A 14,938-nucleotide genomic window follows, 5' to 3' on the forward strand; every position below is an offset into this window, starting at 1 on the left:
ACCAGGGTACCACGTCGTGGGATCTGAGCATACCAGGATCTCCCCAGACTGCAGACACATCAATCACACTCCCCTCCTGTGCATCTGGACAACCTCTCAGGAAAGCAGTGGAGGAGGGGAAGCTTCTTCAGAGACTGAACATTCCCCACCACCCCAAGGGAGATTTGGCCTTCCCTAAATGGTCTATTTATATTGTTAGACTGTGTTATGCCTTGAACAGACTTGAACATTAACTTAATGTGTTTTTCCTATTAACAAGCATTTGGAGACTTAGGAAAAAGACCAAAATAAAGAAATTACATTTTTCTACACATCTCAGTTGGAGTGTGTGAGACATTTTGCAAAACTTCTATATTTGGAAAACTCAAAAGACTAATGGTATAAGGTAGCATAGAAGACTCATAGTTCTTTTTTCCCATTTTTTTCCTTTTCTAACATTTCTTAAAGTCAGTGGAGAATGGGAGACAATGTTCTGAGATTCCAAATTTGGGCAACTGATTATGCATGGAAAACAGGAGTGGGTTTCAACCTGGGACTATGAGTCTGAGCTACATTTTGGACACGTTTACTTGATGTAATTATGCATCACCAATCTCAAGATATACCTTGAAAGGTATCTACGTGGACTTTAGGCAAGAGATTGGGATGAGAGGTGTAGATGGGAGAGTCTTCAGTACATGAGTGATGAGTGAGGCTGTTGTGATGGACGAGCTCTCCTTCAATGAGCATGTACTGGTGGAGGCCAGAGCCAATGAGAAAGACTGAGAGAAAAGACTGTTAGTAAAATATCCAATCAGGAGAAAGCCAGACAGAGTTGCAGAAGGCAAAAGAAAGAGTTTCCAGAAAGAGTTTGTGTACCAACGCACAAGATGTGCATGTACAGGAATATCACAGTGAATCCTGTTAATTTGTAAAATTAATACGTGCTGATAATTATAATAAAAGAGTGTGATAATCTGGATTTAGTTAATTAGTTTAACATTAATTAAAAAAATTAAACACCATGTGCCTTTGTGTGGTATTGAGCTCTGGGATACTAAGATGAAAAGACAAGAACAGCGAGGTTTTGGGGTTGGAAACCATGGAATTCTTCCATGAGGAAGGCACACAGGATAAAGTTTCAGTGGCTGAGGAGTGACCCTAAGGGAGGAAGCCTCTTTCAAGAAAATCTACGGTGAGTTCCAAGAAGCAATGGGGAGGGAGGAATTCATACTGGAAAGAAGACATGCTTGAGGGAGAGACATGAGCATATGTAAGCTGGGAGGAATGGGTCCTTGGATTAAATGCGTTCTGTTGGAAATATTTATGTAATGGCTCTTCTGTAGCAGAGTAAGTAGGGGGAGGAGTGTTTTTAGAGGAGTGCCATTTGGACATGCAGCAGACTAACAACACACATTCAAATGTTTGTATGTTGGCGAGTGCAATAAAGAACATAACCATGGGGTGCTGTGGGAGGGCCCTACCTTCAGGACGCTCGGCCCTCTGTGGTGGACAGTGGAGCTGACCTGAAGTGACAAGCAGGGGACAGTAACACACATGCAGATGAGCAGTCCTCCACGTAGAGGAGAAGTGGGCCTCCTGCACTGGAGGAGAAGAGAGCCCACCATCAGGGTTAAAGGAGTTGAGGTTTGGAAGGTAGACCGTGGTCAGCTGGACAGGACTCTGATGGTTGGGGCAAAGGACCTGGTTTTTGTTTTAATCTCAGAGGGAGCCAACTGGGGGCTTTAAGCAAGGGATGGATTAGATCTGAGTTTTGTCCTTGAGGCATGCTGGTTACTACTGGGAAAGAGTGTACTGGGCACAGGAAGATACTCAGGGAGAACAGGAGACCCAGGCAGTGGGTGGGCAAGAGCTGCCGGCACCTGAACTAGCCCTGGTATGAGGCAGTGAAGCTGTGCCGACTTGGAAGATGACATTTTGGGGATGTAATTCTAACAGGACTTAAGGACAGGTTGGATGTGGGGTTAATGGAAATTCTGGGTTAGAACTCAGGAAGTCACAGGAAAGTGGAGGCATTGATAAAGCAGTCCTCAGAAGAGGCAGGAGGCGGGAGCTCACAGAGGTGTCTGCAGGGAGGGTGGACCTTGGCAGGGACGCTTCCTTTTAGATCAGACAAGAAGGGATACATAGATGAAGAAGCATTCTGAGGCTCTGGCAAATTCCTGAACCTCTCTGAGCCAAAAGGCCATAGAGGATTGTGTTTGGGATGAGATCAACTGCAGCACGTTCAGGGCCTGGAGGAGTGCCCTGCACTTCAGCAGGTGGGGAGCATGTCCCACGAGGACGGGGGAAGAGTTTGAAATGGGGACAGGGGAAGCTGACAAGATTCCTCCCCTCTGGACAATATTCTCTGGGTGAACCAGAACAGATTATCTGAAGCAAAGCCTCAGGGGCAGGAGAATGACACTATTTAGAGAGACGCCGCTGAGAAGGGTCAAGGACTTTGGCTTCTAAAGTCCTAACTCTGTCATTCAGAGATAATTTTTCCTCCTTAATTATTTTTTTTAAGCCAATGATTTCACCTAAAATTGAAATCTCTCTGTATCCACTCTAAGAAAAACAAAAGTTGCACCAAAAACCAAAAACAAAGCAAATAAAACAGAAAGTCGTGTTACCATTAGAAGACTTAACAGAAAACAGCACTCACGAGAGCCGCCCTTGGGAGATGCTTGGGAGGGGCAGCGGGAGTCATGCCATCCTCCCCTGTCCATGAACCTTCCAGCCTGGTCCAGGAGGAGGACTCTGGCTTGGCTGGACCTGTGGAAGGGGCGGAGCAGGTCTCTGTGCAAGTTTACTTCCAGGTCCAACCCGTGTGGGTTTGCCTTGTGGAGGGCCACGGGACTGGGTTACATGCAGTAAGAAAGCAATAGCGTGACCTGCGATGGCATGATGGCCCCGGGTCTCAATGAAGACATATTTTGAGATTTAAATACTCACTTCATTCTCTTTTTGTCCATTAAAAGAATATATTGACATGTAGCTCAGTGGTAAAGTGGTTGTCTAGCATGTATGTGCGAGGCACTGGGTTCAATTCTCAGCACCACATATCAATAAATAAAATTAAGGCCCATCAATAACTAAAAGAAAATTTTTAAAGTATTGCTATCTTATGGTATGCATGGAATATTCTTATCTTAAAAAGGTTCTTAAAATTCTATTTTTCCTTCTGGGCAGTTATTTTTTTGCTCAACCACATATTTAAATGGTGGGCTTTTATTTTCTCAATGTGTACTATCTTTCAATGATATCCTCAAATGAATAAATTTATTTTATGCTTCTTAGCTTCTTTACGTAATAAAACAACATATACAAGAGTAGCTATTTAACAAAAGAAACTAATTTAATCCTTTGTGATACTGATTTCACAGTTTTCCTTTTCTATAAATTGCTATAGTTTATTTTGGTGAAAAATCTTGTGAAATTTCCTGAAGTGCTGTTATTTTCCCCCGTTTCCTTTTTCTCATGTACCTTCAAATTTAATTTAGAAGCTTGAAACGCCCTTAATTTATTTCTGTATCTGTTAATGTTCTTATCCTTAAAAAAACAAAAGCTTCCTTACACATTAAAAATCCAGGATGAACTGTGACTTTGGACTTGTGTTTCAATTAGAAAGCAATGTCTGTTGTTGATGGGTAGAAAAACAATCAGCCCCAAAGCTGATTTTTTGGGCCTTCCTTGGAAAGTGATCTTTTTGTGTTAATAGTAACTACTAGGAGACTCCTAAGGAGATATGGAAAAATACTGCGTGGGATGTTATTGATGATGGTTTCTCCCTGATTCAAAGTCCCCCCTGCTGTGATTCTCTTCTGCTGGAGATTTCATTCCACGAGATTCCTTTTCCAGGACTATGTCTGTTCAGTTGAACAGAAGTTTCAGTTATTAATGTAAATGTGAAATAGCGCCTACATATTAAGCGGGGTATCTATAAACATATGCAATCACATGAGCAGACTGAAAAGCGGCCAACTTTGTCAACTGCTAATGTTTTAGCCTATAGTATAACACTATTTGCTTTAAGTCATTAATTTTTTTTTCTTGCTATATTTTGTGGACTGTGGCCAAATCTACAGAGTAAACTATGGGGATATTAATTCAGATTGAACTTGCAAGCATATGAAATTTCCATTCCTGAGAAAGTTAAAATACTCAGTTTCTGTGGTCAACCTTTTTCTCATGAATAGTTCTGTGATTTACTCTTTAAGTTCTGTTTTCACGATCACAACCGAATCAATGACAGCACATTAGCCTTTGTAAAGGACATAGACTTAGAACAGAAAAAAAGTGTGAAATAAAACACTAAAATTCAGGTTTTCCAGTCACCAGTAAATGGATTTATTCTATCTGGTGACAAGAAGAAAATCTGTGTAGAAGTCAGGGTTAGGGAAGTGCTACATTTCTAAGCTATAGAGAGTCTTAAATTCTAATACAATCAAATCTAACTCTCCTATGTTTATAGATAGGTAAGCAGAAGAAGAGGGAGGGGATGTGTCTGCAGAAAACTTAGTAGTTACAGACAGGACTAGAACTGAACTCTCTAGCATCCAAACTCAGTGCTTTGTTTTACTATACAACAAATCATGTAGGTCAGGGTAGGGTGATAAAGAATTTTGTAAACCAGTATTACTGGGTTCTCTTTGCTGATTCCTGCCTTGATTTCAACCAGGTGTAGTTAATCAAGTAATGTCAAGAGGAAAAAAAAAAAAAAGTTGAGTTTTCCTGTATGTCTTACACCTTTGAAGTCTGCAAACTAAAAGTATTGTAATTGAAGTTGAGACTTGGAATCTAATTCCACTTTTGACATTAACGATTTTAGGCAATTTGTTAATCTGGCAGGGCTTGGGATACTTCCATTGTCAAATAAGAGGGTTTGTCTGAATCAGTGGGTCTCATGCTTTAGCATGCACTGGAGGTACCTGAAGGGCTTGTGAAACATAGTTGTCTGGGTCCAACCCTCAAGATATTGGTTCAGTTCACCCAGATGGGGCTTGAGAATTTGCATTTCTAAGTATGCACGTTATCTGAAGACCACATTTTGAGAACTAGTGACCTACAGACTTTCTTCAATGTCTTTTCCTGTGTAAAAAATTCTTAAAGTCTTCTGACCTTATTCTTTTTGGAAAAGGTAAGTTTATACTTCTGTGGCACTTGGAAAGGGTAGGGCAGGGAGGTATAGTCACGAAACCAAGTTTTGTAAGATCTTCAGATGAAAGACACAGTTATTTTTTTAAGTATTATTTCAATATAGTATTATGTTGAAAACCACAAAGTTGTTAAGAGGAATGTCTGATATTCTATGTATAATCTGGCAAAGAGAAATCATGGAAGAATGGGATTTTACTGAAGACATCACAGAGTTTTCAGGAGTGCCTTCTCACAGTAGCCCATCTCAAAACAAACCTTATTTATTTAACAAGGAGTCTGTGGGAGTTCCCAACAAGCAAAAGTAGTTGGAAGACCAAAGCATTAATGAAAAAATATGAAATAAGGATTTTATGTAACTGCTATCTAAAGAGTTCTTCGGGTAAAACTTTTCAACTACTTTTTTTTTATGTCCTTTGTAGTTAAAAATGGCATGAAGCCATGTTTTCAATTGCACTTTTCTCCTTTCTTGATCTTTAATACAAATATGCTTGGTTGTCCTATTGAGTGAAAGGCAAAACATTATCAGAACAAAGAGAAATGGGGAATTCCAAATGAATGGTCAGTTCCTTGTTCATTATTAGAGATAGTTTTGCCTGGAGCACTCTTTTTTCAGGAATATATTTTGGGTGAGGTCAGCTGTGCCTGGAGGTTTAGATATTACATGTCACCGAATTGCTACCCGGGTGTATCACTTACTTTTAACACACTGTTTATTTGTTGTAGGCCAGATTTTTTTAAATCAAAATTCTCAAGAGTTAGAACATATCTTTTAAAAGTTGCATTTATGTTTGAAAAATATGTCCCCAATAATTTATTATTTTACATTTCTTTAATTCTAAATGACCCCAAATCTGCTTTCAGCCACTTGGAAAGAAATGGCTTTCTTTCTCTGGTGAAACTTTAATGCGCTGGTGATCTACTTTTGTCTGAATGAGTTATGACACTTGTAAAATGTAAATTTTTACAAAAGAAAGAGAAGGAGCACATGCCCCTGGGCTGGCTTGCTGTTGTCCCATAACAGAGTTGGAATTTTACCTTGTTTTTTTCTGACACAGCAGGGAGGAAGGGACTCTCCATGAAAAGGAGCCTGATTGATCATTTAAAGACCATCTGGGAAAGTTGTCCCCACATAGCTGGTGGGTGTCCTGGACACTGAGTGGCCAGCTGGGCTGGCCCATTGTCTGCGGAAACACAAAGGGGAGCTCTGCAGCCAATCAGCTAATCAGGGCTCTAAAATTGAGTACTTTCTTTTTTTCTTAATCTGATTGATTTCTTGTTTTGTTTTAGAGGATGTTACATCACATGTCAGAAATTAAAAATGAAACTTGTTATGGATTTATTAATTAAAAAAATTCAGATATTAACAAGGGTTGGTGTGTGTGTAGAGAAAGAAACGGGAACACTTCGCTGATGGGGTGTAAAGTGGTGCAGCCACTTTGGAGAACAGATTGGCAGTTCAAGCAGTTAACCACGAAGTAGCCATTGAGAAGGGAAGGCCACTTCTCTTTCTGTCCCTCCTTCATGCCCTCTCCTCACCTGCTCTCAAACCCTTCACCCTAGAGTGTAGGCTCCACGAGACTCTAGGCCTGGTCTGTCTGTCTCTCCTCTCTCTCCATCACCTGGAATAGAGAGGCACACAGCAATTGCTTAGCATATTTTTCAATTGACTAAAATCAGTGAGGCCCAGGCCCATGGCGAAATCGTTCAGAGCCTGTGCTCTGGGGTTACCCTGCCTTGCTGAGAACTCTGGCTCCACTCTTCACTGTGGGGCATTTTAGCCTCAGTCTGCTCATCTGTGAAATGGGATGACTTTGGCATGTGCACCATTTTTGAGAGACAAGCGCTAGCAAAAGCTTGTTAAAAGTCAAGAAAGTTAATTTAACAAAATTTTATTAATAACTGACCACATGATATTTTAACGCCCCAGGTAATACGGAGTATCAGCTCTATAGATGAGTAAGTTGTGATCCCTGCACTCAAGATCTGAAGGAACTTTCACCCAGTAGGGAAAAGATTTATAGAAGTTCCCCCTCCCCAAAGGCCTAGTCTATGAAGAATATACCATGTTACTAAAAATACAGAACCTACAGATTAGAAAAAGCTTAAATGCTCCTGAAGGTGAGCATGCAGGGCAAACAATAATTTTGAAATGAGTTCATTTTTCTTGAACATTTAGTACTATGTGTGAAAATATAAACTCCTATGTATTTCAAGTGGATACATTCTTGCCATCATGAGAAAATTTTATTTCATTCCTGATTAACTTACCTCCTTAAAAAATATAAAAATTATAACATTAAATATAACTCTTAGAATGTTATTGAAATGCAATTTTTTAATAGATTTGACTCTTTTGCAATGTATTCAGTGGGAGTATTTTCTCCTCTGCTCCTGAATCCTAACTTGGGCAGGCCTCCTGATCTTGAGGCTCACTCATAGATCATCACGGTCCTGGTAGGTTACAATCACAATAGCTCTATAAGGTTGTGCCTTTCTTGACTTGAGTTTCTCCTAGACTTAATTTCTAGAAAACATCATAGTAAAGAATTCACAGTTAAGAAACTTTATGCCTTATGAGGGAACAAAATAGAGACAGGAACGGAGACTATGATTCAGTATATTCTATCCTCATTCTTACTGACCTAGCTGATGTCAATTTAATTAGGAATAGTAATCAGATCAAAACCCTGCAAGCTTCTGCAGGAGCTGGAAGATCACTTATAGTTGGAAACTCCAGTTAGAATAGTTTACAGAGCTTCTCAGAAGACCATGGTGCTGTCTAGACGTGTTTGGATGTGGTGCAAAATGGAATCTACAGCACCTGCTGGTTGGAGTGCTCGACATCCCCTGGTGGTTCTCATGGGAGGAAAGGGTGGGAGCAGGGGAGGTAGCGTCTTGTAATTCTTAGAAGATTAGAAAGTTTCAAGGAAAAGTTCCTACAAAAATCACAAATGTGTTTTACCAGCAAATTAAAAAAAAAAATCTGTTCTGGGAAATGGCTGCAGCAAAGATTGGTTATTGTTAAGAAACTTGCTGCAAGAATGTCTGCATGGTGTGTGTGTGTGTGTGTGTGTGTGTGTGTGTGTGTGTGTTTCTTTACTGCTGGATAAAGGAGTCAAGTACCAATATTCTGCTATCAATGTAAACAGTATTTTCACCATTATTCTGTTAAAACTGGATTATCAGTGTTTGCTGTTTATGTATAAAGAACCCAGAAATGGATTTTATGTAGAAAATTAAAATAATTCTGGGCAAAACAAATAAAGTTCCAATTAGATAAGTCTTTGCATGACAAAGAACTTATTTAGGGGGCTGGGGATGTGGCTCAAGCGGTAGCGCGCTCGCCTGGCAAGCGTGCGGCCCGGGTTCGATCCTCAGCAACACATACAAACAAAGATGTTGTGTCCGCCGATAACTAAAAAATAAATATTAAAAAATTCTACAGACCTGTGCCCGCAGGGTGAGCAGACCTGTGACCAACCTGCAGATCAGGCCCAGGGGTCCGCAGGCGTGGTAGGAGGGGCAGGGCCGATCCGCCGCCCACGCCTCCAAGGTAGGCAGACCTGCGACAGACCGGCGGATCAGGCCCAGGAGCCTGCCGGCGTGGTACACACACCACCCTAATTGGAGTAGGGGCAGAGCAGAGTTGCCGCCTGTGCCAGGAACAGGCCCAGCGACCTGCAGGCGGGGTAGTCACGACACCCCAATTGGAGTAAGGGCAGAGCAGAGCCGCCACCCATGCCCGAAAGGTGGGCAGATCTGCGACCGACCAGCGGGACAGGCCCAGTGGCCTGCCGGTACGACAGACACGTCACCCCATTTGGAGTAGGGGCAGAGTAGAGCTGCCGCCCGCGCCTGCAGGGTAGGCAAACCTGCAACCGACCGGCAGATCAGGCCCGGTGGCCTGCCGGCGTGGTACACTCGTCACCCCAATTGGAGTAGGGGCAGAACAGAGCCGCCGCCCGCGCCCAGAACAGGCCCAGTGACCTGCCGGCGTGGTAGCCACGACACCCCAATTGGAATAAGGAGAGAGCAGAGCCGCCGCCCGCGCCTGCAGGAAAGATACGCAAGCAGTATGAAAAGACAAGGAAAGAAAGGACCACAAGCAATGCAGGTCAACGCAACTTTAGAAGAGGTAACAGCTGCAGCAGATGGAATGTCAGATAAAGAATTCAGGATATACATGCTTCAGATGATCTGGAGTATCAAGGAAGACATTAGACAGCAAAATCAGACAATGAAAGATCACTTCGACAATGAATTACACAAACAAATCCAGGAAGCAAAGGATCAACTATACAGGGAGATAGAGGTTATAAAAAACAAACAAACAGAAATCCTAGAAATGCAGGAAGCAATAAACCAACTTAAAAACTCAATGGAGAATACTACCAGCAGAGTAGAACACTTAGAAGATAGAACATCAGACAATGAAGACAAAGTATTTCAACTGGAAAAGAACATAGACAGCTCAGCAAGACTGTTAAGAAACCATGAGCAGAACATCCAAGAAATATGGGATAACATTAAGAGACCAAACTTAAGAGTCATTGGGATACAGGAAGGTACAGAGCTCCAAACCAAAGGAATGAGCAGTCTATTCAATGAAATAATACGAGAAAACTTCCCAGACTTGAAGAATGAGACAGAATCCCAAATCCTAGAAGCCTACAGGACGCCGAATGTGCAAAATCATAAGAGATCCACACCTAGACACATTATAATGAAGATGCCCAACATACAGAATAAGGAGAGAATTTTAAAAGCTACAAGAGAAAGGAAGCAGATTACATTTAGGGGTAAGCCAATCAGGATAACAGCTGATCTTTCAACACAGACTCTGAAAGCTAGAAGATCCTGGAATAACATATTTCAAACACTGAAAGAAAATGGGTTCCAACCAAGAATTGTGTATCCAGCGAAATTAAGCTTCAGGATGGAAGATGAAATTAAAACCTTCCACGATAAACAAAAGTTAAAAGAATTTGCAGCTAGAAAACCATCTCTTCAAAACATCCTCGCCAAAGCATTACAGGAAGAGGAAATGGAAAATAACAATGAAAACCAACAGTGGGAGGTAGGACAGTAAAGGGGGGGAAAATAATCAAAGAGGAAAACAAACCATGTTTAGTAACAGAAATAAACAAATATGGCTGGAAGAACAACCCATATCTCAATAAAAACCCTAAATGTTAATGGCTTAAACTCACCAATTAAGAGACACAGGCTAGTAGAATGGATCACAAAACAAGACCCAACAATATGCTGCCTACAGGAGACGCATTTGATAGGAAAAGACATACATAGGCTGAAGGTGAAAGGTTGGGAAAAATCATATCACTCATATGGACTTCGGAAACAAGCAGGAGTGTCCATACTCATATCAAATAAAATAGATTTCAAGCCAAAGTTAATCAAAAGAGATAAAGAGGGACACTACATACTGCTTAAGGGAACCATACACCAACAAGACATAACAATCATAAATATTTATGCCCCAAACAATGGTGCAGCTATGTTCGTCAAACAAACTCTTCTCAAGTTCAAGAGTCTAATAGACCACCATACCATAATCATGGGAGACTTCAACACACCTCTCTCGCCACTGGACAGATCTTCCAAACAAAAGTTGAATAAGGAAACTATAGAACTCAATAACACAATTAATAACCTAGACTTAATTAACATATATAGAGTATACCCCCCAACATCAAGCAGTTATACTTTTTTCTCAGCAGCACATGGATCCTTCTCAAAAATAGATCATATATTATGTCACAGGGCAACTCTTAGACAATATAAAGGAGTAGAGATAATACCATGCATCTTATCTGATCATAATGGAATGAAACTGAAAATCAACGATAAAAGAAGGAAGGAAAAAGCATACATCACTTGGAGAATGAACAATAGGTTACTGAATGATCAATGGGTTATAGAAGACATCAAGGAGGAAATTAAAAAATTCTTAGAGATAAATGAAAACACAGACACAACATATCGGAATCTATGGGACACATTGAAAGCAGTTCTAAGAGGAAAATTCATTGCTTGGAGTTCATTCCTTAAAAAAAGAAAAAACCAACAAATAAATGATCTCATACTTCATCTCAAAATCCTTGAAAAAGAAGAGCAAAACAACAGCAAAAGAAGTAGAAGGCAAGAAATAATTAAAATCAGAGCTGAAATTAATGAAATCGAAACAAAAGAAACAATTGAAAAAATTGACAAAACTAAAAGTTGGTTCTTTGAAAAAATAAACAAAATCGACAGACCCTTAGCGATGCTAGCGAAGAGAAGAAGAGAGAGAACTCAAATTACTAGCATACGGGATGAAAAAGGCAATATCACAACAGACACTTCAGAAATACAGAAGATAATCAAAAACTATTTTGAATCCTTATACTCCAATAAATTAGAAGATAGTGAAGGCATAGATAAATTTCTTAAGTCATATGATCTGCCCAGATTGAGTCAGGAGGATATAGACAACCTAAACAGACCAATATCAATTGAGGAAATAGAAGAAACCATCAAAAGACTACCAACTAAGAAAAGCCCAGGACCGGATGGGTATACAGCAGAATTTTACAAAACCTTTAAAGAAGAACTAATACCAATACTTTTCAAGCTACTTCAGGAAATAGAAAAAGAGGGAGAACTTCCAAATTCATTCTATGAGGCCAACATCACCCTGATACCTAAACCAGACAAAGACACTTCAAAGAAAGAAAACTACAGACCAATATCTCTAATGAACCTAGATGCAAAAATCCTCAATAAAATTCTGGCGAATCGGATACAAAAACATATCAAAAAAATTGTGCACCATGATCAAGTAGGATTCATCCCTGGGATGCAAGGCTGGTTCAATATACGGAAATCAATAAATGTTATTCACCACATCAATAGACTTAAAAATAAGAACCATATGATCATCTCGATAGATGCAGAAAAAGCATTCGACAAAGTACAGCATCCCTTTATTTTCAAAACTCTAGAAAAACTAGGGATAACAGGAACATACCTCAATATTGTAAAAGCAATCTATGCTAAGCCTCAGGCTAGCATCATTCTGAATGGAGAAAAACTGAAGGCATTCCCTCTAAAATCTGGAACAAGACAGGGATGCCCTCTCTCTCCACTTCTGTTCAACATAGTTCTCGAAACACTGGCCAGAGCAATTAGACAGATGAAAGAAATTAAAGGCATAAAAATAGGAAAAGAAGAACTTAAATTATCACTATTTGCAGATGATATGATTCTATACCTAGCAGACCCAAAAGGCTCTACAAAGAAACTATTAGAGTTAATAAATGAATTCAGCAAAGTGGCAGGATATAAAATCAACACGCATAAATCAAAGGCATTCCTGTATATCAGCGACAAATCCTCTGAAATGGAAATGAGGACAACCACTCCATTCACAATATCTTCAAAAAAAAATAAAATACGTGGGAATCAACCTAACAAAAGAGGTAAAAGACTTATACAATGAAAACTACAGAACCCTAAAGAGAGAAATAGAAGAAGATCTTAGAAGATGGAAAAATATACCCTGTTCATGGATAGGCAGAACTAACATCATCAAAATGGCGATATTACCAAAAGTTCTCTATAGGTTTAATGCAATGCCAATCAAAATCCCAATGGCATTTCTTGTAGAAATAGAGAAAGCAATCATGAAATTCATATGGAAAAATAAACGACCCAGAATAGCAAAAACAATGCTAAGAAGGAAGTGTGAATCAGGCGGTATAGCGATACCAGACTTCAAACTATACTACAGAGCAATAGTAACAAAAACAGCATGGTACTGGTACCAAAACAGGCGGGTGGACCAATGGTACAGAATAGAGGACACAGAAACCAATCCACAAAACTACAACTATCTTATATTTGATAAAGGGGCTAAAAGCATGCAATGGAGGAAGGATAGCATCTTCAACAAATGGTGCTGGGAAAACTGGAAATCCATATGCAACAAAATGAAACTGAATCCCTTTCTTTCGCCATGCACAAAAGTGAATTCAAAATGGATCAAGGAGCTTGATATCAAATCAGAGACACGCCATCTGATAGAAGAAAAAGTTGGCTACGATCTACATTCGGTGGGGTCGGGCTCCAAATTCCTTAATAGGACACCCATAGCACAAAAGTTAATAACTAGAATCAACAAATGGGACTTACTCAAACTAAAAAGTTTTTTCTCAGCAAAAGAAACAATAAGAGAGGTAAATAGGGAGCCTACACCCTGGGAACAAATCTTTACTCCTCACACTTCAGATAGAGCCCTAATATCCAGACTATACAAAGAACTCAAAAAATTAGACAATAAGAGAACAAACAACCCAATCAACAAATGGGCCAAGGACCTGAACAGACACTTCTCAGAGGAGGACATACAGTCAATCAACAAGTACATGAAAAAATGCTCACCATCTCTAGCTGTCAGAGAAATGCAAATCAAAACCACCCTAAGATACCATCTCACTCCAGTAAGATTGGCAGCCATTAGGAAGTTAAACAACAACAAGTGCTGGCGAGGATGTGGGGAAAAGGGTACACTTGTACATTGCTGGTGGGACTGCAGATTGGTGCAGCCAATTTGGAAAGCAGTATGGAGATTTCTTGGAAAGCTGGGAATGGAGCCACCATTTGACCCAGCTATTCCCCTTCTTGGTCTATTCCCTAAAGACCTAAAAAGAGCATGCTACAGGGACACTGCTGCATCAATGTTCATAGCAGCACAATTCACAATAGCAAGACTGTGGAACCAACCTAGATGCCCTTCAATAGATGAATGGATAAAAAAAATGTGGCATTTATACACAATGGAATATTACTCTGCATTAAAAAATGACAAAATCATAGAATTTGCAGGGAAATGGATGGCATTAGAGCAGATTATGCTAAGTGAAGCTAGCCAATCCCTAAAAAACAAATGCCAAATGTCTTCTTTGATATAAGGAGAGTAACTAAGATCAGAGTAGGGACGAAGAGCAGGAGAAGAAGATTAACATTTAACAGGGATGAGAGGTGGGAGGGAAAGGGAGAGAGAAGGGGAATTGCATGGAAATGGAAGGAGACCCTCAGGGTTATACAGTGGAGGGGGTAGAGAGAGAGGAGGGGAGGGGAGGGGAGAGGTGGGGAGGGGGGAGGGTGGAGGATGGGAAAGGCAGCGGAGCACAACAGACACTAGTATGGCAATATGTAATTCAATGGATGTGTAACTGATGTGATTCTGCAATCTGTGTATGGGGTGAAGGTGGGAGTTCATAACCCACTTGAATCAAAGTGTGGAATATGATATGTCAAGAAATTTGTAATGTTTTGAACAACCAACAATAAAAAATTTAAAAAAAAATACAAAAAAAAAAAAAAACCAAATCCATGAAAGAATTGATAATGTGGACTTAATTTAAATTGTCGCTGTGCATGGTGGTGCATGCCTGTAGTCCCAGCTATTAGGTAGCCTGAGGTGACTTAGCAAGACCCTGTCTCAAAGTAAAACAGTTAAGAAGAGCTGGGAATATAGCTCAGTGGTAGAACACCCCTGTGTTTTATGCTCAGTACCAATTTTTAAAAAAATATTTTTATTAGTTATTGATGGAACTTTATTTATTTAATTGCTTATATGTGGTGCTGAGAATCGAACCCAGTGCCTCACGCATGCTAGGCAAGTGCTCTACCACTGGAAAAAAAATTCTACAAAAAAAAAGAACTTATTTAGCATTTACAAAGTCCTTTATGCGTATTTTTACGTATAATAAAAATAAGAGCGCACTAAATGAAA

Source organism: Marmota flaviventris, chromosome 6 (assembly GCF_047511675.1).
Source record: "Marmota flaviventris isolate mMarFla1 chromosome 6, mMarFla1.hap1, whole genome shotgun sequence".
Classification (NCBI taxonomy): Eukaryota; Metazoa; Chordata; class Mammalia; order Rodentia; family Sciuridae; genus Marmota; species Marmota flaviventris.